Source organism: Rhineura floridana, chromosome 19, assembly GCF_030035675.1.
Source record: "Rhineura floridana isolate rRhiFlo1 chromosome 19, rRhiFlo1.hap2, whole genome shotgun sequence".
NCBI lineage: Eukaryota > Metazoa > Chordata > Lepidosauria > Squamata > Rhineuridae > Rhineura > Rhineura floridana.
Genome location: NC_084498.1, coordinates 16,479,784 through 16,505,241, shown reverse-complemented (window position 1 = coordinate 16,505,241; position 25,458 = coordinate 16,479,784). Strand labels below are relative to the sequence as shown.

General features: G+C 44.7%; 1 long non-coding RNA gene across 2 annotated transcripts in view; it reads right to left on the bottom strand.

Moving 5' to 3' along the window:
• Window positions 1–4,790: 4,790 nt before the first annotated feature.
• The window catches only part of LOC133373342 (uncharacterized), a 58,439-nt gene continuing 37,771 nt past the window's right edge, over window positions 4,791–25,458 (bottom strand). Inside the window, exons 2-3 of one of the 2 annotated variants that reach the window (XR_009759661.1) lie at window positions 7,053–7,144; window positions 4,791–6,168 (exon numbers count right to left, since the gene is read on the bottom strand). This is a non-coding gene — a long non-coding RNA (uncharacterized LOC133373342). Of the gene's footprint in view, window positions 6,308–7,052; window positions 7,145–25,458 lie in introns of both variants that reach the window. The other variant, XR_009759660.1, reaches the window with a different exon arrangement.

Below are 25,458 nucleotides of genomic sequence, written 5' to 3'. Positions count from 1 at the left end.
CTTATAAGTGGAGAATGCTTGCCTTGATGTTCAATGTGTGGTTTTTACAACTCTGCAGCCCTCCATTCTCAGCGGCTTCAAACTTGCTTTAAATTAGGGCACTTTGCAGACTGTTGATCAAAACTGATTTGTGATCCCAAATATCCCCCCCCTCCAAATTTCTTTTGGTGGCTTCCTTCTCACTTAATCCCAGAAGTTCTTCACCTGGCATCGGCAGCCTTGGAAGGAAGGGAATGAAAGCTACATTGCTGGAACTCTTAGCAAAGGGTGGATGGTCACACAATAATCCCAAAATCTCCTCCATTTGGCTTCAACATGGGATGGAGACCCTCTAATAGCAAACAGGTGGTGAGTGCAAGCAGAAATGGAACCGAATTGGGACAGTGAGGCTGCAAACACATGGCATTTGATTCTAGACAATACTGGGCTAGTCACTCCGGTGGTAGGCCCATAAGTGACAGATGAAGTTGCCTCACTTTGCTGTCCCCATTAACTTGCCTGCTGCCCAGATCTATTCCCTCTTTTCTAGATGAGCCTGAATTATCTACAGTCTACAGAATTATCTACAGAAGGACTGTAGCTTAATGGCAGAACATCTGCCTTGCATGCAGATGGTCCTTGGTCCAGCCACCCGCATCTCCAGGTGGGGCTGGGAAACACTCCTGCCTGAAATTCCTGGAGACCTGCTGCCAGTCAGTGTGGGCAATATGGAACTAGATGGACCAATGGCCTGACTCTGTATCGAGCAGCTTCCTATGTTCGCGGGCGGCAACTCTCATCATTCCTGAACACTGGCTGGGGCTGCTGGGTAGTTGGAGTCCAATAGCATCTGGTGTAAAAAAACCCTGAGCTACGTGGACCAATGGTCTGATGCAGCAAACGGCAGATTCCTGTCTTCCTAATGGCTGCCATAAGAAAATCCTTAATGATGATGACAATGAGGGTGGTGGTGGTAGGCTCAGTGTTGTCCTTATAGAACTCAACAAGGAGGAAGATGGGGACAAAATAAGAACTAGCTGGCTCTGCGTGTTCTACTCACTCTTGGGCTCCATGCTTTCTGCCCCACCAATCCCAATGGGCACCAGCCACCACTGGCTCAGGGCTTTACCTAGAGCAGGGTGACCAATGCATTGTGTGAACCTGAGTCCTCCTAAGGCCAACGTTCATGGTGCTGAACGTTCTTGCCAGAGGTCCGAACTGATCACTTGCAGAGCACTTTCCTCTCTTGTAGCTCCATCTTTTTGGCTTTCCCTCATTTCCCCCTCCCTCCCCATGAAATTAGGCCGAGGGCCGCATGTTCTACGGCCCTGTTTAATCCACGCACAATACATAAAAGCACAATGTATGTATAGGTGTTTTCAGAGGTTTAATGCACTTTGCCTTGCCTTGCGGTAATCCTTACAGGAGCTCTATAAGGTAAGCCAGTATAATTACTTCCCCCCAACCCATATTGCAGATGTGGGTCTGAGGCCAAGAGAGAATTGCTTTTCTAAGGACACTTATCAAGTTCATAACACAGGTAAGATCTGAATTGGGGACTTCCCTGTTTACAGCTCAGCCTCTTTGCCACTATGCTATATCAGCTCTCTTTGTCTTCAGCAAAGCACGCACTGAGAACAGGATTTGCTCCTCTCTCACTGTTGTGAGCTGCTTCAGTCCACCAATCCCGAATGATGGGGAACTGAAGGAATTACACTGCTGCCTGTCTCCAGGAGCAGCATGCATCTCTGTTATGTTTTTGTTCAATCAATAAACTAGGATTTTGAAAGAGAGACAGGCGAGAGAAAGAACAATTTTAGGCTTCTGATCTCTTTGCGGCTGATGTCAGGTGGCAGCTAGGGCCATAATGAAAACTGAGTGGTAAAAGGAATCTCTGATCGATTGCTTATCGTTAGGTGGAACTGGAGGTATAGTAGGAGACAGAAAAAAGCCTTTTAGGTTTGGGGGGTTTGTTTGGCCTTTGCTCTGCTGGGAATCATCAGTGGGGAGAGAGCTGTTGCCCTCAGGTCCTGCTTATGGGCTTCCTATCAGCATACAGTTGGGCGCTGGACCATGATGGACCTCTGGTCTGATCCAACAGGGGTCTTCTGATGTTCTTAAGGGGATTAGACAAACTCATGGAGGGTAAGGCTATCAGTGGCTACTAGCCATAAAGGCTACGTTTTCCTTCCACTGTTAGATGCAAGTATGCCTCTGAGTACCCATTGCTGGGAATTGCAGGTGGGGGAGGGTGCTTTTGCACTCAGGTCCTGCTTGCAGGCTTCCTATCAGCATATGGTTGGTCATTGTGAGAACAGGCCTCTAGAGCAGCCTTTCCCAACCGGTGTGCCTCCAGATGTTGTTGGACCACAACTCCCATCAGCCTCAGCCAGCATTGCCAATGGCTGAGGCTGATAGGAGTTGTGGTCCAACAACATCTGGAGGCACACCGGTTGGGAAAGGCTGCTCTAGACTATGATGGGCCTTTGGCCTGATCCAGCAGGGGCCTTCTGATGTTCTTAAGGGGATTAGATAAATTCATGGAGGATAAGGCTATCAGTGGCTACTACAACCAGTGGAAACTGGTAGCTCTGGTGTCAGCAGGGCAGTGAATCTGTTCTGAAAGTTTGGACTAAGACCTGGAATGGATTCACCGCCTCACTGACCTCAGAGCTACCAGTCTCCACTAACTACAACAGGACAGAAGGGATGGAATGGCACCCAGTGGCATGTTCTACTTTCACTGTCGGAGGCAGTATGCTTGGGAACACCAGCTGTTAGGAAACACAAGTGAGGCGAGGGCTGTTGAACTCAGGTCTTGCTTGTGGGATTCCCACAGGCATCTGATTGGTGGGATTGACCTTTGATCTAGATGGGCCTTTGATCTGATCCAGCAGGGCTCTTCTTGGGTTCTTACAGAACAGCTCCAGTTCTTCCTGGCCTGGCTTCTGCTCCCACTTTGATCTACCTGAGCTCTAGTGTGTTTCTGGCCTGCTTTTTGGTCCTGACCTTTGGCTTGTTCTGCCTCCTGGTTTACACTCTGATGTAGTGATGGGCATCACCTTGGATGGCTTTAAAAGACGACTAGGCACATTCTTGAAGGATAAGGCTATCAATGGATATTAGCTATGATGGCTAGATTCTCCCTCCACTGTTGCCTGGCCCGGCCTGCAAGAGGTCTTCTGTATCTTTAAAAGTTTTGCAGGGGGAAGGGAGAATTTCACCGTGTGGTTTTTCCCATTACAGTGTTGCAAGAAAACCTGTACTTGGCTGACTTTCTTTTCTCCTAAAGATACAGGAACAGTCTTAGACCCTGAGCCTGGCAACCCTAGTTCTCTTCACAAAGCTAAACATGATCAGTTCTTTCAGTCTCTCCTCAGAGGACTTTGTTTCAAGTCCCCTGATCATCCTTGTTGCCCTCCTCTGAACCACTTTGCATCCTTCTTAAAGTGTGTTGTCTAGAACTGGACAGAGTACTCAAGATGGGGCCTAACCAGTGCTGAACAGGGGGGGAACTAATACTTCACGTGATTTGGAAACTATACTTCTGTTAATGCAGCCAAAAAGAGCATTTGCCTTCACACTGTTGGCTCATATTCAGTTTGTGATCAACAACAATCCCAAGATCCTTCTCACATGTGGTATTGCTGAGCCAAGTATCCCCCATCTTATAAGTGTGCATTTATACACCTTTTTCCTAGGTGTCATACTTTGCACTTGTCCCTGTAAGATTTCATTCTGTTATTCTCAGTCCAATGCTCCAGCCTATCAAGATCCCTTTGAATTTTGTTTCTGTCTGCCAAGCTACTAACCTCAGCTTGACCTCAGCCAGCTCCTACCTGCCTACGTTCTTGCTTGCGACCAATCGGGGGTGGCTCTGCCTGTATCTACCATTGGGCTCCATGCCTTCTGCCCTACCAGTCCCAATGGGCACCAGGCACCACTGTTCAGGTCCTGCTTCCCCCATAGGCGCGCGGTCGGCCGCTGTGATAACAGGATGTCGGACCCGATAAGCCTTTGGCCTGATCCAGCAGGACTCTTCTCGTGTTGTTATGCTTGGAACTGGAGTAACCAGTTTCCAATTAATTAAAGGAACCACAGAGGTTCATTCTGATCTGTAGCCGGTTCCACAATTTTAATTTGAAAGTCTTCCTCCGTGTGAGCTCCGGCATGCACAAACTTGAGTGCCCCACGCATGAGAGCAAAATCACTTTGCATGTTTAAACAGACTAACAAATTACAGATGGAAATGGGCTTCAGAATATTCCACTGTAATTGGATTTCAGCTGTTTGTTGTTTTGGCATCTGCGTCCCGAGGACGTGAAAGCAAAGGAGAATTCACCGAAATGCTTTGGAACATTCTCTGGCACCCTAATGCATCGCAATTACCTTTTTGAAAGGGAAGTCTGCAAGTTAGAATGTTACTAAACGCGTTTTCTTTTCTTTTCTGTCTTTAAAAAAAGAAAAGAAAATGAAAGTCACCTCCCTCAAGGTTTTGTTTTATTGTTCTGCTCAAAGGATCTGGTTCCTGTGTTAAGACCGTCTATTCCCTGAAGCACTCTCATGACATAATTATATAGGCTTGCTAATGATGGTGAGCTAGGCCTTGTCACTTGCAGAATAACCATAGCCTGTCTCTCCATGTATATTCTTTACTTTTTTTGGGGGGGGGGAGTGAAATCTGCCAATTTTTATGTGATTGGAACAATGTTTATGCATTGTGTATTGGGTAAAACTCCCTAATATTAGCTAAGGGGTATGGTTTATCTAAAGCTGATTTTCTCAGCTGCTGAATATTTCAGCCCCAGGACTCTGGCAGTGGGATCCAGGAATCTCTCTGTGATATTGCACCACAGGGATGGAGAACCTCCAGATCTTGTTGTACTACAACTCCCATCATCCCTTGACTCTCAGCCATGCCTGCTGGGGCTGATGGGAGCTGGAGTCCAGCAACATCTGAAGTTCGCTGCTTGATTGGGTATATTAGGATAGGCATTCAGCAAAACATCAATAATGTTAGCATTACTACACACAGCGTTTATACCAAACGTTTATATGATAGGGATGATGGGAGCTGTATGTCATGAGCGACAAGATACCATCGGGGTAAGGACGGAAGGATCTGTACATTTTGCTTTTCTTAGTTTCTCATTTGTCCAGTCTTGAATTCAGTTCTCACATTTCTGCGCAATTTTGAGATTAAATCCTCGTGAAAATTCTCCAGCATTTTGCTGAGAATTTCTCTTATTAACCACATTTTTGTATGCAGTTTTGGCTATTGTACACATTTTTTTGCAAGCAGTTTCTCTTAATACAGTGCATTTTTGTATGTTATTTTCACTAATATATTCAGTTTTGATGCACACTTTCCTGTAATATATGCATTTTTGCAAACATTGCTTAGTTGGTGAACTGCATCACAAAATTCAGATAACTGCACATTTCGAAGGATGGCTGTGTTTCGGTTCACATGTTTTGGAAAATGCAAATTTGATAAATTTGGCTTTAAATGCAAATGGAATTGAGTCCCCCCCCATCCTTACATCAGGATCAGGCTTGGGCTGGCAAACTGTGTAGGAGGACGAGGAAGAAGAGGAGGATTGGATGGGGAAGGCTGAGACACTGGAACACAGGCTGGCCGAGGGAGGGCCTCCCTTTTCCCTGAATCTGGCAGCTCTGGATGGAGAGTCAGGAGTGATGGCTCTTCCCTTCCCTCTCGTGGAGAGGAGAGTGTCATTGGGGTCAGTGTGTGTTTGCTGATCTTCCGCTTGGGATGGATGAACAGCAGTCGGAAGGGCAGGTGGGCTCAGCCTTGTCACCCAGTGTTACACTGCAGCCAACTCAGAAGGGACAGGAAGGGGGGAGGCATGAGTTTCAGGCACCTCCGCAGCCAGAAGAAGCAGAGTTGGGGATTGTTGTGTCTGAGCAGGAGCGAACGGGAGGAGGGCAGCCTGCTCTCCAGCCAGTTCCCACGAGTAACGCCCTTCCCAAGGAGCCGAGCGCACCGCCCCCAGTTGATGCAGAGAACGGGTGGGGGGAAGTTTCAGAGTCAGTGCCAGCTCCTCCTTTTCCAAGCAGTTCCCAGGAGGATTCCAGTGCGGCAGCGCCCTCTGACCTCGAGCCTGTTGCTCGCGAGCAGGTGTCTTCTGATGAGCAGTTGGATGCGCGCCCCCTGTCTCCTTGTTCCCGCTGGCGCGAGAAACGGACAGGGCAAAGACAGGAGTTACGAAGCAGCCAGAGATTACATTCAAAAACATTTCCTATATAAGCCTGCTGCTCCCAGTGGGGGGTCGTTGAGTCAACTTCCTTCGCACGCTGCAGAGCATGTCTAGAGTATAGTCAGGGGTTTTAGTGAGTTAGCATAAGGTTTCCTATGAAGCGCAATGCCTTTGATGTATTCATTACTCTAATAAAACGAGATTTACTTGCACACACACTCCAGCCTCATTCTTTCGGCTCTGGATGGGACACCCAGGACTAAGTAGCGCCTCCGAATAAGGGAACAGGCCTGCCCACCTGGACCTGGTGTGCACCTGCAAGCTTGACATTCTTCCAAGGCACGGCAATCTGGTGAATAAGCACACCATGCCTCAACTTGAAAAGCTTGGCAGGTGGGCGTGACAATTTATTGGGACAACCCTTTAGCTCCTGTGTGGTTTTGAACTTCTTGTTCGGATCTTGGGCTCTTGAATTTTGGCTCTTGCTTCCAGCCTGGCTGGTACCACCAGCCCGTCTCCTAGTCAGAGCTTTGGGGGCTCCTACAACTCTGTGCCTGCTGCTGAGTCTATGCCGTTCATTTGCTTCAAAAAAGATGCAGGCACCCCAGAACTGTTTTCAAGGTGGGGGGGGGCTCAAGACTGGCAGGCAGGTCATGTCATAAAGACCTACTTGCAGGTGCATTTTTACATTTGCTTATTTAATGGGTTAAGTAAACAATAGGTCTGTCATATTCTAGCACTGTCACAATCATAAATACACTTGAATAAAAAAGAGAAAAACATTAGTAATTGCTCAAAGTAAAAATGACAGAATGCTTATAAATAATGGAATACCATTTGTAAGTTCCAACTAACCTGTTTGTGCTTCAGAGAAGGAAAAGAAGAAAGCAAGGTCTTTTGTAGAACGTTAGGAGCTTTCCATTTATTACTGGAACTTCACGCAGCATCTTTAAAATAAAGATATATAAAGATCTTAAAATAAATAAATTAAAAGTACAATAAATTAAAATAAATACAAAGATCTTAGAATAGATTTTATATTAAAGAACAATAAAATAAATAAAAAGATCTTAAAATATGTAATAAATAAATAAATAAGATAAAGATGTTAAAATAAATAGTACAGTCATTTTTTGTATTCTATTACACGGATATCATAACAGGCATGTATTATACTTAATAACAACAAACCTTACAGATAAGTTCAGAAGGGGTTAGTCTGTGTAAATAAATTTGTGAGTCTTTAAGATGCCATAGAAACCTTGTTTGTGTATTAATAAATAATAAATATTACTGTGGCACACTTAAGCCAAAGGTGGCTTGGCATTCAGTAGTTCTGGTGATGAATTCATTCATAATGTTTTCCAAAGGAATTTGACCAGTTTTTTGCTTGTGCACATGAAGAAGGAGCAGATGTGTAGGGTGCTTCTGAGATTATGCAGGTACATCTTTACCCTCCTCAGAGCACTGAAAGAATGTTCTCCTGATGCTGCTGATGCAGGTATGGTGTGTAAGAGCTGTACCAGCATGGTGACTTGGTCTAAGAGATTTTGGACTGTCTGAGGCTGTCGTCTCAGTGATTGTGAGATGTCTTCAGTAGTCTTTACTTCAGCAGTTGGAATGGCTGTTGGGAGGAGTAATCAAGCCCCAGTTGAATGATCATGTCTTTCACAGCAGTGAAGAGAATACAAGCTGTAGAGTCAGGAGGGATATAAACACCAAGGTATTTTTCTCATATGTTCAATGATTCACTCTCTACCCAATGGAGACAGATTGTAAACTGCTTGTCTCCAGTCACATCTGTTGTCCCATCAGCAATTATTAAAAAATAATGGCTTGATTTCACCTCTTTAATGATGTCACGTTGCAGCCTTTGAGCCATAATTTCAAGTAGCTCATTTTGGATATCACCACTCAGCCATTTGTCTCTTCGTTTCAGCCATCTTTTATGGGGAGGTGCATCTTCTGAGCGTTCCTCCAAAGGGTCAGTCAAGTTACCATCTTCTCTGGTGCACCCCAGAATGCTTGACCTAGTCAGAGGTAGCACACAGAACTAATGATGGCATGTAGTGCTTCTCGAGCCTCTGCTTCTTACTTGAATGCTTTGTAAGGAGCATAACAATACAGGCATACCCCGCTTAACGTCGCTTCACTTAACGTCGCCTCGCTATAAGGTACATGCTCCACATGCCTGTATTTCTCCAGAAACGCAGCGCAGCAGCAGAGGCTTTAGCGGGTGGGGGTTGATATAAACGCAATCGCGCCACCGCAAATCAGCTGGGAGGCGCAATCGCGATCAGCTGGGAGGCACGGCAGCGCAGCAGCAGAGGCTTTAGCACGGGGCTTTGAGGCTCCGCATGAAGGAGAGGTAAAAAAAGTTTTAAAAGGTAGTGCTTCGCTTTAAGGACATTTTCGGTTTACGTACTCACTCTGGTCTCATTGAGTACGTTAATGCAAGGTATTACTGTATTCATACCTTTCCCTTTTGTTAGATGGTATCTCACAGAATCCATGAGGTAAATGCTCTTTTCATGAGACTGGAATTTTTCAACAGCATATTTCCAATTTGAGAAACCTTTTAGAATAAAACTCACTTCTACATTTGAAGAATCCTTCTCTATATAAATGCTCTGCTGCAGTCATGGCAAAGAACCATATCACAATCCACATCATAATGAAGCCAGGTGAACTTCTCAAACCATTTCAGCTGCAAAGACCTATTGTCCTTACTTTTTGGAAATTTATAGGATTTTGTTGGCACAAATCTGGTGGACAAATATGGCGGCCCATCTCTTTCTTGAGGATCAACGTCAAGGTGTTGATCGTCTTCATTCAGCTTGATGAATTGATATGTGCCTTTGGGTAATTCTTCTGAGGCAGAAGCTGTTTTCTTTGATGGCAACAGCCAGGCATCAAGCAATGGCCTTTTTTTGGACATTGCTCTGCAAGTAATCAGAAAAACCAATATTTTTTTCTTTCTGTTTGTGTGTGTATTGAAAAACCAGTGCATGCTGCAAAGAAGCCATCCTGTCACTGTGGCTCTACAACAAAAAATGAATTTTTAATTCTTTTACAGAATTCCTGAACATACTGGAGAAATTTCTCCCCAACAGGAACTCTGTGTTGGGAATTGTGGCTTAAACAGCTGCTTCCTATGTACATTTACCTTGGAGTAAAACTTGATGGACTTCTGTGTAAATATATACAAATTGGGCTGCTTAGCTTATTTTTGCATCCCTTATTTATTCATGCCACAACTATAACCTAAACTCTATTTTGATGCTAAACAGGATTTGTTTTCTATGCAGGTCAGCTTAACTATTTAGGGGTTCACACAATGTCTGAGTTGAGAACATTGAAAATTAACAATGACATGTCTCTACCCTTGTCAATGTAACTGTAGTATAAGCTACAATCTCTACTTATGAAACCAATTGCATTAAATTAGTGAATCTATGTTAAACTGTTTGAAAATGTGAGAACCCTGTATATTTGATTCTTTATTACAATTTCAATTCTAGTATACGAGCAGCATTTAGTTCAAACTGATATTTATAAAACATTATGCTCACTCAAGAACGATTCTGAGTGTTGCAGGCCTTTGTTCTTAATCTTCAGTAAGGGCTCCAATATATGGATAAAAAATGGCTGCTGCAAAGCTCTCCTCCCTGAGTTTTCCCAGCTCCAAGAAGCAGGACCTCTGTTAGCTCAATTAAAGTACTTTTAAAGAGAAAGTGTTCCTTTCTAAGGCATGTGAGCCCCTTTTATGAACAAAATACACCCAAAATAATGGGACAGAAATCGGGGGGAGAAGTACAAATATCCCAGCACAGATCTCAAGGTAACTGAGGGAAGGTGTAGTATTCTGAGTAGTTTAAGTGTGTTGCCACCTAGTGGCCAAAGGGCAGATGTATCGCTATAGCCAAGGGAGACGACTGAGCATGCTCCAGTTTGATGGCTGGAACTGTTCCTAAGATGGCTGCCCAGCGAAGGCCTTGATGAAAACAGAACAAAATAAACACAATAATCTGTTAGCATTCCTGGTGCGGTCTCCATAGATTACAGAAGGGATTCTCATGCTCTGGAGACCTTTGTAGTGGCAGTGCGGGAAACCATTCATTTTTTGCAAGAACCTAAGAATGCTGCTGTACCACTATCAATTTTGCCTGGTCATTTCAGGGGTGTGTGTGTCAGTCCACCCAAGCTTAGTCTTGGGGGGCTTGAGCCCTCCCCTGCCCCCCTGTTCTGGGGTCCATGTAAAGATGTCTTCCTCATTTCCGAGTAAGAGCCTCTGCTATCATGTTTGGGGTGGGAACCAGGACACTGTTGTCTGGGGACAGCTGGGGACAAGTTCCTCTGCCCATTTCCTACTGTGCCCAGGTTTGCTGACTAAAGCAGAGGCGACCGAGGGAGACCTCTTTTCCCCCTCCATCTACAATTTACAGCAGATTCCTGATTGGAAGGTGGGTTCCTCTGCCCATTTGGACGTGGCATCAAGCCAGCAAGGCCTTGCTAACTGCCATTTTTTTCATTTTTTTGGCAGTGATGGTGGTAGGGAGCTGCATCGCGGGATATAAATCTATTGTTCATGTCTGTGGCAACTACTTTGTTGGCTTTTAAAAAAAATAAATGCTCCAGTTGAGTGTTTTGACATGGCAGTCAGATACAGTTAATCTTTTCCTTGACCTCCTGATATGGGAGAGCCGGCTGGAACTGCTAGTTAAGCACGTCTGTCTCCCGTTGTACCATTTGCGCTCCAGCGCATCGCCTAATCAAGTGTAATATATCTCTGGGTAAAACACACACACCACGCTTTTCACAGCTATTTAAACATCCTCGTTCCCTCCACCCACACTCAGTTGCATATGCAAGCTGCACACTTTTCTCCTCTTCCCCTCCTCTCCCCAGCTAAAAGCTGAATTGCATGGCTTGCGACGGTTGCTCAAGGGGCGAACGGCAAGGGCAGCGTTTTCAATTTCAGAGAGGCATCAGGCGCTTTGCCCTCTTCACCCCTTGATAGGCTTCGTGTGAGATGACCTTGGGTGCTGGTGGTGAGATTGCAGGAGGCGGTGCTTGTACTTAAAATGCCACCCGACAACGCAGGAGCCTTTCTTGGACAAACTCGGATGACCTTGGCAGATTGCAAGAGGACAGTCTGCTGCAGAGAGGCAGCTGGAACACCTTTGGGGAGAGGATGACGAGGAATTTTGATGCAATGGGCCAGGGACTTAAAAGATGTCTCCGCTTTGACATCTTCATTTGTTACGTTTCTATCCTACCCAGAATAAAGATACAGGAAAGTACAGGGACACCAGGGGGAGCACTAAGGGCTGCATAAAACATAGGGATAAAGGAAGCTGCCTTTATCCATTGGCCCATCCAACTCAGCATTGCCAACACTAACTGGCAGTGGCTCTCTGGGGCTTCAGACAAGGGACTGTGCCAGCCCTACCTGGAAATGCTAGGGGGGATTGACTGTGGGGCCTTCTGCATGCAAAATGTTCTACCCTTGAGGTGCAGCTTCTTACCTCAAATTTTTTGGAAGAGCAACTCCTGTTTTGTTCTTTTGCTTATGCTCCAGAAGGGAGATAGAGCTAGGGTCCTCCAGATGGATAGGCTTGTTTACCTTTACCTGTGATGCTCTGACTGACTTCCTTCTCTCGCTAGACTGTGACACCTTTAGGGAAGCTTACCTGCCCCTCCTCCTTCCACCCTTTCCCCTCCTTTGTCCTCCATCTGTCCAGGAGAGAGGAGACATCCCTTTCTCTCTGCTCTCTCCAAGCCATGAGGCTAACCCCTACACCTGGGCGTTACGCCTCCAACTTAGCTAATTAGTTAGAACTAGGTTTGCTTTTCTATCTACTATGTATTTCTATAAATAAAGTAGCTTTTCTTATTTTACTAAGTCTCCAATCTCAGTGATGCTGATGCAGGGTAAAAGCCTGCTTTCTTAGGCAAATGCACGCACACGCCGGGACACTCGCATTTCAACGTCTACTGTTACTCTGCTGCTGTGGTGTTGCTTTAAACGAAATTAAGCACACAAATGACACACAGTGCAACAAAATTAGCCCATAAGAACATAAAAACATAAGAAGAACCCTGCTGGATCAGGCCAAAGGCCCACGTAGTCCAGGATTCTCTTCCCATAGCGGCCAACCAGATGCCCATGGGAAGCCTGCAAGCAGGACCTGAGCACAATAGCGCTGTCCTAACTTGTGATTTCTGGCAACTGACATTCAAAGGCGTACTGCCTCTGACAGTGGTGGTAGAACATAGCCATTGCGGCTAGTAGCAATTAATAGCCTTATCCTCCATGAAAAGGTCCAAGGTTTGCATGGCTCCCCTGTGATAACCTTCTGCCCATCTCTGTTTCTGGGAAGTGCCATCTTGTACAAAATTTGTCCAAGATTGTTTCCCTCTTCAAGGTTGGACCTTCAACCTGCCTCATGATCAGGGCAGCCCTCAGTCAGATTCTGACCGCCATCTAGGTGCTTCTATGTGTAAAGCCAGCCTAGTTTAATGGTCACTGTATCAGCAGCTAATTGGCGATTTCCTGTCCAATTTCTTTTATGTATGTTGCAATGCTTGGGTAATCAACCTGCATTTGGTGCCTAAACTGGGCAGTTCTTTCAGAGGAGCTCCCCCTCGCCAATGTTTAAGTGTTTGCCAATTTACCATGCATTGTCTGAGGACATGCAGGCAGCCTGTGATGGATTAGCAAAATTAATCTCTGTTATCGCAGGAGCACATTATACAAGGCTCAATTTAGCCTGATGGATGTTTTTTTAAAAAAGTTTTTATTTATTATTTTTCTGCAGCGTGTCGCTAAATTGGAGCCCTCTTAATTTTGTGATGTATTGGAGCAGCGTACGGTTGAACAACTTACATACAAGGATCAGCATTTCTATAACCCCATTTTTCATGGTCTTTTATGGCTGATGCAATACTGGGCCAAATTTGTTTGGCCAGCTGGATGTTTATTTTTTTGGTGGTGGGGGGAGAGAAAGTGAGGTGAAAAGAATGAGGGAGTCTTGCATACTGTTGAATAAGTTAGGAGAGAGATGGCATAACACTAATACTAACACTAACACCTCACTTTCCCCCCAATCCATTTTATCCCCACAATAACCCTGTGAGGTAGGTTAGACTGAGAGACAGTAATTAGCCCAAGGCCACCCTGCAAACGTCATGGGGGAATGAGGATTTGAACTCTGGTCTCTCTGGTCTCCCAGGTCCTAGACCAGCCTTTCCCAACTAGTGGGCCACCAGTTGCTGTTGGAACACAATTCCCATCTTTCCTGACCGTTGGCAATGCTGGCTGAGGCTGATGGGAGTTGTGGTCCAACAATATCTGGTGGCCCACTAGTTGGGAAAGGCTGTCCTAGACTAACCACAGTGGCACACTTGTATGCTTCTGTTCACCAAGATGTGGTCTAGGTTCTAGACATCATCAAACTCTAGGCCTAGAGGAGGATCCTGGGTCCTAAACTGATCTGGGAATTAGATCAGACTACTGCTGACGGTGTTTCAGAGTCAATAGGGATCAAGGCTGGTAATTCCAAGCCCATGGCATCTGAGGGTGGTGGTCCAGAGCTTGCAGAGCCTGTGCTGGGACACTCACATACACCATCCTCTGAGCATGCTCTCCATGTTATCACACCTGCCCACAGTGCATGGGGATGCTCATCTCTAACCCAGGGATGTGGACCTCTAAGAGTCTCAGTCTACAGGACAGGGGCAGGGGACCTTTTTCAACCTGGGGGCCACATTCCCTTCTGGGCAACCTTCTGGGGGCCACATGCCAGTGGTGGGTGGAGCCAGAGGCAAACGAGTGTGGAGCAACACATGTAAATGCTACCTTTGTACTATAGGCTAGGTTCTGTACACACTCACACACCCCTCTCTGGGAGGGTGCAAAGCAGGGCCAGGGTGGAGGTGCAGCCTGGGGAAAAGAAGGTCTAGCTGGAGAGGAGGTGTGGCCTGGGCAGACAGGCAGCCTGGGAAGGCCGCATTTGACCCCTGGGCCTGAGGTTCCCCACTCCTGCAGTAAGTTGAGGGATGGCTCCTGGAGGAAGACTAGAGGAGATTCTGGAATAACAACATGGCAGTGCAGAGAAGGAGCTAGGACAGAGTTGGGTAGGCCATTGATGGAATAGTTTAGAGTGGTGCCGTGGCTGGAGTGTTGGGGTTGAATTCCCATACATTTCTGAAGCTCACTGTGTGACCTTTTGGGCCAGTCACTTTGTCTTGGCCTAACCTGCTAGGAGATAAATCGGAAGGGGGCATGCTAGGTGCTCTGGTCTGAGTGCTGGGGGGGGGGACATAATAAGCTGCGAATAAATTTGGGCCACACAGAATGCTGAATATCTTTGGGGTGAAGGGGTGGGTGGGGTGGAATGGAAAACTTGGGGAAGAGGGAATGGGTTGGAGTATGCTGAAAGAAGGCATGGTTGGCTGAAACAATGGACAGGGCTCTCCATGCTGCAACATTTAGTTGCAGACCCTACTTGTAATGAATAAACAATGAACAAATTAGTGGAGAAGGTGGAGGTCCCCCCTTCCCACACTGTCAGACTTGAATAATGCGGGCCCCAGTTTTATACTAGTCAGACTCCCAGAATTCTGGCTAGCTGGCCATGCTACAGGTAGCTCCTAAATCTCTGCTGGAAGTATGCTTTTCCTTTTGTCCTGTGCTCTGCAAATCCTAAGGGATCCACTGTTTTGTGCGGAGACTTTGCTTGATCTCATGGTGCATCTTTGCATTTCCCAAGGCGCCTCCCACCCTCTCTGTCTCACCTTCACTTCTGTCCTGAGCTCACAACATACAGTACCTTTAGGGCAAGTTAAAAAAGCAATCCGTTTTAGTCTTTGCCAATGTATTTAGGTATGATGAGAGTCAGTCTTGTCCTCTGCGTAACAAGGAGGGGGCGACACTCCCCCCCCCAGAAGAACACTGTTGTGTCACCCTTGGCCTTTTCTCTAGCCTTTGTCTTCCCCTCTGCCTTGTGTGCTACTGAATTAATGCACGATGAGATCTGAATACCAACATCATCTCTGTGTTTTAATTAGCTTCCTGATAGCTTCTAGAAGGAAACTGGAGGTTAGCTGCTATATGGTTCAGTTTCATTTTTAAGGAGTAAACTTGTGCCGAGTGCTAGTGGATCACCACCTCTGCTTGACGGGAAGGGCCGTAGCTCAGTGGTAGAGCATCCGCTTTGCATATAGAAGGTCCCAGGTTCAATCTCTGTCATCTCCAGGTTGGGGTGGGAGAAGCTCATATCTAAAACCCCGGAGAGCCACTGCAAGTGAGTGTAGACAATACTGAGCTAGATGGACCAGTGGCTTGACTCTGTATAAGGCAGCTTCCTATATCATCCTGAATGATGTCATGTTCTCAAGGGAGGTTTGTGATTGGCTTGTTTAGGATGGCAGGATGATATGGAACAAGTTAGCTCTACTAATACTCCATAACATTGGCCCTTCAGCCCTTGCTCATTTCAAAATACCGTCCCTCTTAAATGTGATTTCCTGGCCAGCCTATGGCTTATGATACCAGGAGAATGTGGTATTGGTAATTCAGGATGGTTCTGTTCTGTTTGAATTGTTACGGTTGCCTGATTTGCACTTTCTGAAATGATATACAAACTGAAACACAGCTGTCCTTTGAAATTCTCACTTCTCCTAGCATTACGAAGCACCACATAATGTGTACAAAAACACAAGGGGGAAAGTGTGCATATAGAATAACATACAAAATCCACTATATTAGGGGAAACCGCTTGCAAAAAATGTGCCTATCAGGCATAACTGTGAGACAAAAATGTGTATAATAGGGGAAATTTGCACTAAAATGCTGACAAATTTTCACGAGGACTAAAAAATAGTTGCAAACTGATGTAAAAATGTGGAGGACTGAATTTAAGACTGGAAAAATGAGTAAGGGAGAGAAACTGAAATTGGCAGATTTGTCCATTCCAAGTGGGAAATTGCTGGCCAAGCTCAGGCTTGCCTATTTTTTAAAATTATTATTGCATTTACATCCTGCCTATCCTCCAAGGAGCTCAAGGTGGCATACATGTATCCCTTCCTCTCCATTTTATCCTCACAACAACCCTGAGAGGTGGGTTAGGCTGAGAGGCAGTAACTGGCCCAAGGTCACCCAGTGAACTTTACGGCCAAGTGGGGATTTGAATCCTGCTCTCCCAGGTCATAGTCCAACACTCTAACCACTTTGCCACACTGGATCTTGGAAAGTATGATCGGCAACTTGCCTGCTAGCTCATATCTGGTATTTTTCAAATGCAGCAATTGTTACCTCCAGCCTCCCTGCCTCCCCGCTCCGGCATCCTAATAAGCTTTTTGATTTGTTTCCATCTGTTCCATACAGATCGCTTTTGCAGTTTACTTGAAACAAAAAACAGCCTTTCTGAATCCCTGCAGATGGGTTCTAAAGACTTTGTGAGAGGTGAAGATAAGATCAAGAAAACCTTGCATGCTGGCTCAGGGTGGGGGCTGGCGGAGGGAGCGAGTGGCAAAAGAAATAGGAAATGGTATATTTGCCGCTTCTTCTTTTTGCATTATTGCTGCAAACCATGTCCAATCAGAGCATATGATATGTTTCCATTTCTGCCTGAAGTGTCTCTCTAAAAAGGCGGTCTCTCTTGGCTTCCGGCATGCAATTGCCACTGGCAAAGGCTCCCTTCCTTTCAAGCATCAAGAAAATACAAGTGAGGACTACAACAATATGTTGCAGTGCAGTGAATCCTCACCTTTCTTACAGGAGTTCTTCTGTTCTTGGTGCTAGCCATGCCCCTTTCCAGAATACTCCATTTTACTACCTGCCCGTTTCCTTTTTGAACAGACACTAGACATTCTGCAGCTTCTGAGCATACTTAGTCCTCACTGGGATTTTTAAAAAATGTTTTGCTCACTGTGGTTTCTTTAGGGCCTTTCCCGTTGTGGCTCCCCATCTGTGGAATGCTCTCCCCAGATCCACCTGGTGCCTTTGCTGAGATCTTTTTGGCACCAGATAAAGATATATCTTTTTTCCCAGGCTTTTGATTGACTGAGCTGATTTTGTTCTGCTGATAGTGTATTGGCAAAGCTTCTTGAGGCTGTTATGGGGGTTTGTATGTCTGTATGTGTATATGGATTGTAGGTGTTTCTTTGAGAATATTAACATTTTATGTGAAAATGTAATGGTATAAATTTTAACTGCAAGTCACTTGGAGACCTTTTGGGCAACCAGCAATTAATGTGTAAATGATGATGATGATGATGTAAAGATTTTGTGTGTGTGTTTCTGCAAACTTCAAGTTTCCCCTGAGCATGCCAACACTTTCCAATTGTTTCTTAGTGGCCTCATTTTGTTGGCATTTCTCTTGGCACTCAACACCCAAGTTTTCTATTTGTGCCAGTGATAACAGGAGATACTTATTTGCATCTTACAACAGTGATAGAATCATCTGCACATCTACTGCATGAAAAAAGTTCATAATATTAAATGGAATAAAAGCATTGTAAAACAAATGAGTGAGACTGCTGGTTAAAACATGTTTCAAATGAACAGTGTCAAAAATTCATTGAACAATTTTAGCTCATCCATGACATTCATACAAAGAGACATAATAATTACTAAATTTAATTGTTTGTAAACAATAAATGATGGTTATTAATTATTGCCTTGACAATTGATAGCATGGTCCTTTAGAAACCTTTGTTTACAAATATTAAAGGCATATATGAAAGCTGCCACCTTGGTTAATTCTCTTTTCTGGATATAACAACAACAACAATAATAAGTGTCTGAGAAACTGACCAAAAGTATTTTCCCCTCTAATGTTTCATATGAAAACAGAGAATGAAATCCCTTGAAAATAATAATAATAATAATAATAATAATAATAATAATGCAGTACAGCAAAAATTAGAAGGGTTGAGATGAGATACCTTGCAGATGTCATTGGACTACCGCTCCCATCATCCCTGCCCATTAGCCATGTTGACTGGGGCTGGTGGGAGTTAGATTCCAGCAATTTATCAATTAAACCATCATTTGATAGATTTAAAAGGTGCCCCAATTCATTGGGCACTAGATGATGATGATGATTTACTAATGATTTTTAACTTAAAAAATCTAAGAATTCAATTAAGTGCCCTCTTGTGGCTTCATGGGGGACCTCACAAGGCAAGGCAGGTCAGATGTTGCAGCACCATGGAGAGCTCCAAGTGAGCAACTTGCTTCTATAAGGGTTGGAAGTGGCCTTTTGAGCTTCTGCTTTCAGTCCACCTCTCCTAGGCTCCACCCTCTTTTAAAGAACTACAGCCCTTAGAAGGGCAATGCTCTGCCATGATGATGGGGCCTCCTGTCTGGTGCACTCCCTGCACTGTTGGACTGGCAAGGTAGTTTGGGAGGCACTTGGGCCTAGGGGAAGGTGCCCATGAGGGTCCCAGCTGTGGTGTTGTGGGCCCTGGTTCAGGGGACTTCTGTCCACCACCAGCCTCAGGTTTAGTGGCCCCCTGGTCACCAGCATCAGGCTAAGAGTCAGGTCTAGCTCCTTAGCCAATAGCCTCTAACTTGCTGTCCTGGTTCAGTGGTGGGCAGTGCTCATTGGGACTGGTGGGGCAGAAGGGAAGGAGACCAGCAGTAGGGGGAGCCAAGGTTAATGATGGGCAGAGCCACACCCTGACTGGTTGTGAGGAAGAAGACAAAGAGAAGGGGGCTGACTGAGGCCAGAATGAGGTTGGTGGGACAGCGGCACATTCGCCCTAATACACCAGCCTCCATTGTCCTGGTTACTGCTGGACTCTGAGGTCATGACATAAAGCAGATAAAGCCTGTGATGTATCATTCTTAAACAATACCTCCGTTCTTGCATTCAGTTATCTTGCACAATGATGACGGCATGAAGAAGAGGAGGAATATACTGCCAAGCTCTACCCCCTGTGGTGCATCAATGTCCCCATCTTTACAGTTTTCTAGAAGTTGAAGGGCAAACACCAGCCTCCTATACTTCTGGAACCTCCCCATGCGGGACCGTACACAATCAGCTTGCCTTTCAACTCATGAAGGATAAAGAGGATATCACAGTGGATAAGGTTGTCAGTGGCTACTAACTTCTGAATATCAGTTGCTGGAAATCATAAGTGGGGAGAGTGCTGTTGCACTCATGTCCTGCTTGTGGGCTTCCTATGGGCACCTGGTTGGTCACTGTGAAAACAGGGTGCTGGACTAGATGGGCTACTGGCCTGATCCAGCAGGGCTCTTCTTATATCCTTATGTTCTACACATGAAACATGATGTGCCCAAGAGAGTAGGGCTTGCCAGCATGAGGAACCTGAATGCCCAAATATGACTAATATCTTGTAATTTTAAATATTCTAATGGTACTAGAGGAGATTTCTTTTTTCCCCTTAAAGTTATTATAACCGTAACTTATAAAATCAGTGAGGCATAGCACCTTTGACTCAAAATCTTGATGGAGTTCTCATTATAGTAATTCTAAGGAATGTTCTGTTGAAAATGCTAGTTTCAATAAATAACAAACGGATTTCAACTCACAGAAGAATTATTGATGCTATCTGTAAAATAGGTACATAGGAAACACATTGATAATGGAGTCAGACTGTTGGTGCATCTAGCATAATATCTGCAGTGGCTGTCCCGGGTCTCAGGTATAGATTCTTCCCAACCTTACCTGGAGATTCCAAGGACTGAACTTGGGACCTTTTGTGCAAAGTAGATGCTCTACCACTCAAGCTATGGACCGAAAGGGTAGAAAAGATATCAGAAGCCCACTCCACAGTAACTCAGAGTGGGGCTTTTAGTGTAGTTGCCCCAGATCTGTGGAACAGCATTATTGTTGAGATACTACAGGCACCCACTGTCTGCACTTTCTGGAAACAATTGCAGATAGTTTTGTTCTGACAAGCTTTCCCAGCTGGATGAACAGGTTTCTGCTTTTAAAAATTCATTTGCTGTTATTTTCTGTGCTGTTTATGTGAGCTGTTTTTGTTGTAATTTGTGTATCACCTTGAGACGTGAGTGGAAGGCAATGATGATGATGATGATGATGATAATGATAATAATAATATTGATCCCTAGAGCTATGCATAAATGCTTTTGGGGTGAATCCTGCTTCATTACCACCACACCAAAGAAGACTTGTGACACATATATGGAGTAATGTTATATTTATTAAAATATAACACATAATCAAAGTCAAATCAGCCAATTAATTACATGTCAAATACTTCGGGCAGCTGAGGCTCAACCTATCTGGGAGGGTCTAGACCCTCCAATCCAGGAGGCAGGTCAGTCACATTGGACTGTAACTCCCCAGTCAAGGATGTGGGAAAACTTATCCCTCCTTGCTATTGGAGTCAGGTATGTGGTTCCAACCTCCGCATCCTGGCCCTGCCGTACAGGCATTCACCCTGATGCGCAAGCCGGTCCCACGTGGACACTTCCCAGATCCACACCAGACATTACGCCCTGATGTTTCGCTAGGGAGTGCCCTTTACCAAAATGCCTCAGCCGCCTCAATTTTTACCCCAATTACCTCACCTGCCCAAATTCGATGCCAGCCAAACCGGAATCACCACAACCACCCCCAGGCAAGCCAATTGAAACAAACCAAGCAGTAGGGAGCAGGCAAAACCAAAGAGATTCTGAAATCAGGATCTCCAAAAAAAAATTCCTACTCAGCCCCATTTGGCGACTAGCAAAGCCCATACTGACAAGGGAGGGGTGGGTGGGTGCCGCAAGGCAAAAAGGCGCGTTTTTTAGGGAGGAGCAGACTATTTATAGCTGCTCAATCCCTCACCTAATTGGTCAAAATGCCCCACCTGACCAATTCAAAACATTCGGGAACCTTCCTGAGTCTTCTCAGCAATGGGGTGGTGGCAAACACGCCCCTGCGCAAGGCGGGAACGCCATTTGTAGATTTGTTGGGAGTCTTTCTTGCCTTCATCTGTAAAATAATAGACATTTTGCAGGATTGATGCAGGGAATAGATGAGATGAGGATTTCAAAGCACTTGTGCCCATCTAAAGTTGTTATAGAAGGAAATGTAATAATAGTATAAACACTTGGTTGGTCTTTGTTGGTTTGTGGCATGAAGAATGCAGGTTTTCTGTGGAACGGAAAATCTGTTATAATTGGAAAGGATTTGCCTTTAAAATCCAACTTCACTGGTTTATTTATTTATTTGGCTGGGCTGCCAGATGCCTGCAAAGTTCTGCTTTAGCTTATCACTACTGAGCATTTATGCATCCAAAAAACAACCACTGTGAAGAACTGTTTTGCATCCAGGCTACGAGTCTGTAAAACAACTGTCTGTTGCAAATTATTAAAAATTGCGACAGATGAGTCCATAATTTGCAATGAATAATTAATCAGACAATGAAGCTTGCTTTCCATGGAAGGGAATAGCCACGAATGGAGAACCTAGCTGTGTGTTTGTTTTTTAAAGAATATCTAAAAATGTCTAGGAAGATATTTTTCTATATATATTCTTTCCCAATCTAGAAAGCATTTATTTGCACGCAAACCCTTAAGACTACCCCATCTAGGGCTGGCTGGTGTCCAGGGTTGACACGGTTGGGCATCTGCTGAGGACCTACAACCCCACCCACTGACAAGAGTCTTCTGGACCTGTTGCAATGAGGGGAGGGGGGGCGTGGAGCATGTTTTGCCTATGGATCCTCCAAAGCCTGAAGCTGACATCGACCCCATCCCTTGACTGTAAGGCTCTTTTGGCTGTTTGCCAGAGGAACAAGGGAGGGCGCCTTATACCAAGTCAGACCACTGATCCATCTCGCTCAGTATTGTCAACACTGACTGGCAGTCAGGATTTCAGGCAGGGTTCTCTTCCAGCCCTACCCAGAGACACCAGGGACTGAACCAGGGACCTGCTGCATGCAAAAGCAGATGCTCTGCCCCTGAACCACGGCCCTTTGCCAGAGCTCAGAGTTTTATTTTGAGGACAATGTCCAGAGGGGTAGCTGTGTTAGCTGATAGCTGCAAAACAGCATTTTGAAGTCTAAGAGAATTTGGATTGGGGCTGAGCCATGAGGAATCACTACAGCATCTGCAATGTTCAAAACAGTAGGCTGTGTGCTATGTAGCCCCTTATCGTTCACATGCATGGATTTAGATCGGGGCGGGGAACTGGTGGCCCTTTGTATGCTGTTGGACTACAACTCCCATCAACTCTTGAGAGAGCTTTGGCTATGGGGCAGTATACAAATGCAATAAATAAATAAATAAACCCTTGACCATTGGCCATGCTGACTGGGGCTGATGGGAGTTGGAGTCCGATAACATCTGGTGGACCACAGGTTCCCCAGTCCCTGTTTCACAGCATATGATGGAGTTTTAAGAAAAGAATAAGAATTACTGCGCCAGGATCACTGTTGTTTTCACATAATGGATATGAGACTATTGGTGGTAGCTATTTATAGGGTGCTCGGGGAGAAGAAAAGAATGCCTTTTGTATGACTGCCTGTTATTTTTTTTTAAAAAAATGAAAGCAATATCATTCCATCTGAAAGAAATGTTTAAAAATCTTCCACCAGCTGTTTGCAATTTTGTTCCGCTACTAGAAATAAAACGTTGGTTGTTCAGTGTACCGCCTTAAGGAATTCAGCTCCTTCAAATGCCCTTCTCAATCTCGGCACTGGTTTATTCAACAGCCATCTTCTGCTGAGAAATCTTTAACTGAGCAATCATTTCCACATCTGGGCCTGCAGCTGTTTCCCGAACCCCCTAATAATCTTTCCCAATAAGAGTATTTGCTTTTCAACTGTATATGATTCTCTGTGTGTTTCTGTCTGGTTGCACTCAGACTTGATCTTGGCTACTTAGAATTCTCTCAGTTTCAGCTTCGTTCTATTTTCACAGTCCTGCTCTGGGCCAGCCCAACCACTAGGCACAGTAGGGCAGGGGGTCGCAGCAGCAAGGTGCTGGTAACCAGAACCGTGTGCACCATGCAGCCTGTCTGCTGTGTCCCTCTCCTCTAAACTAGCCTGCTGCCCTTCAATTTGGTGGAGAATGCTCTCCTGTCCCCATTGCTGGAAATAAGATTCAGCTGCAAGGCTGGTCAGTTTCTGTTCATGGAACAGGAGAGGGTTCCATCTTGTCCTTCACCTCAGGGAGCAAAATGTCTTGTGCCATCCCTGGTGGTATTGATTGAGAGCTGCGCAGTATAGTTGGGTTAGGATGGAAGTTAAACCAGCTAAGAGTCAGTGTTATACAAGGGATTACCTCTGAGCAGCCTACAGGGAAAAACAAAAAGAGAGAAGCAGCTCTCATTTTCCAATTCTATTTGCCTTTGGCCGCTCAGATCCATGAGGCAGCAGGGCCTACATAACTATTCAGATCCTGCCTTCATACAAGCTGGATCGGCCAAATTGCTGGAAAAAGTGGCAGTGTTTATGGAGTGCCTGCACCTGACTGCAATCACTAATTAAGACTGTATAAACACTAGAGTAGAGTGGAAGCTGCTCCTGGCCTTCCACAAAAAAATTCAATAGTGTCGGACAATGGCTCCCCCTTTTGTTGATTTCCCCTCCGGGATTCATTTGCATAGTCATTCATGTTGCCCTGGTTCTCGGTTGCCTTCACCTTCATGCAACCAAACCTCACTGGCTCTGCAGTAAGGACGGAGGAATCAGTCAATTTCATTTTGCCTCAGTTTCTCATTTTCCCAGACTTCAGTTCACTTTCCCGCATTTCTGCCTCAGATTGCAGTTTTTTTTAAAAAAAGTCTTCACCAAAAAACACCCCAAAAGCATTTTAATTCTCATTTCTCCTAATATGCACATTTTTCTATGGAATTCTGTCCAATAAATACATTTTGGAAACATCCCCCAATATAACACACTTGTGTATGTTAGTGTGTGTGTGTATATATATATAACCATGCACACTTGTCCCTAATATATATATTTTTGTACACATATTCTTTTAGTTCTTATAGTGTGGCAACACATACTCTTTGGAACTCCCTGCCTATTGACATCAGGCTAGCGCCTTCTCTGTATTCTTTTTGGCACCTGCTTAAAACTTTTTTGTTTAGGCAAGCCTATCCAGACACATAGATGTTAATCTGTTTTAATTTAATTTAATTTTTTAGTTAGGAGCCGTTTTAATTGTTCTACACATATTTTAACTACTTGTTTTTAACTCTTTTATTGATAATTTTAATGGTTTCTTTTGTAAACAACAGATCTTTTCATTCAAACGATATGTAAAATTATAAGTAAAATAAAATAAATAAATGTTTTTAGTTGGGGAACTGCATCACAAAATCTGGAGAAGTAAAGGATAACTGCATTTCTCTTGTGTACTGTTTCAAGAAGTGTGAATTAGGTAGATTCAAATAGAAGGGTAAACTGAACCAAATTTCTCCTCCATCCCTACTATGGGTTTGTGAGGCTACCCCAATCATGGTGTGATCCCTGATTGGTTGGCATCACTAATCCAAGAAGGAAGCAGCAGCAGGCAGGTATGAGTGTGTGTGAAGCTGCAGCGATCAGAGTAAAAATGGTGCTGAGTGGGGTTTTAAAAATAGTGAATATAAGCAAAATCTTACTTTGGGTGGTGGTGGTGTGGAGACCTCTTTTCTGCCCAGATTCCCAGTGTTTAACTCTGGAGAATACTTGGTGCAGTCCATTAAAAAAAATCCACCACATAAAAAGAGAATTTATCTGCATCCTGTTAGTATTTTCCAGACCACCTGGGACTTTTTACAGCAAGGTCATGTAACATTTCCTCTTCAGAAGTTGCCACGGATATTTACACTAGATAGGCAGATGTCTGGCTGGCTGCTTCAGAGTTCTCAAGAGTTGTTTGATGTATCTCCTGTCTCCCACCCTGAGTGGAGGTTGTTTCTACTCCTTTTTTTAAAAAAAATCTCCTTATGTACTTTGAAGAGCATGTTCACAACAATCCACTTCTTGTTCTGATTCAGCTGTATTGCTGTGAGTTGGGTGACTTGTGTTACTGTTGTGTGAACCCATGGGATAATAGAGAGAATAGGGCATTCCTGTTTGTCCAGGATTTTGGATTTTGATTTAGTCTGCATACACACTATACACTTAAAGCACATTCAAAGCACTCCTCCCAAAAAGAATCCTGGGAACTGTAATTTACTCATCACAGAGCAACAGTTCCGAGCATGCTTAACAAGCTACAGTTCCCAGGAAATGTGCTTTAAAGGTAGAGTGTGTAGATCATAATGTGCTATGATTTATG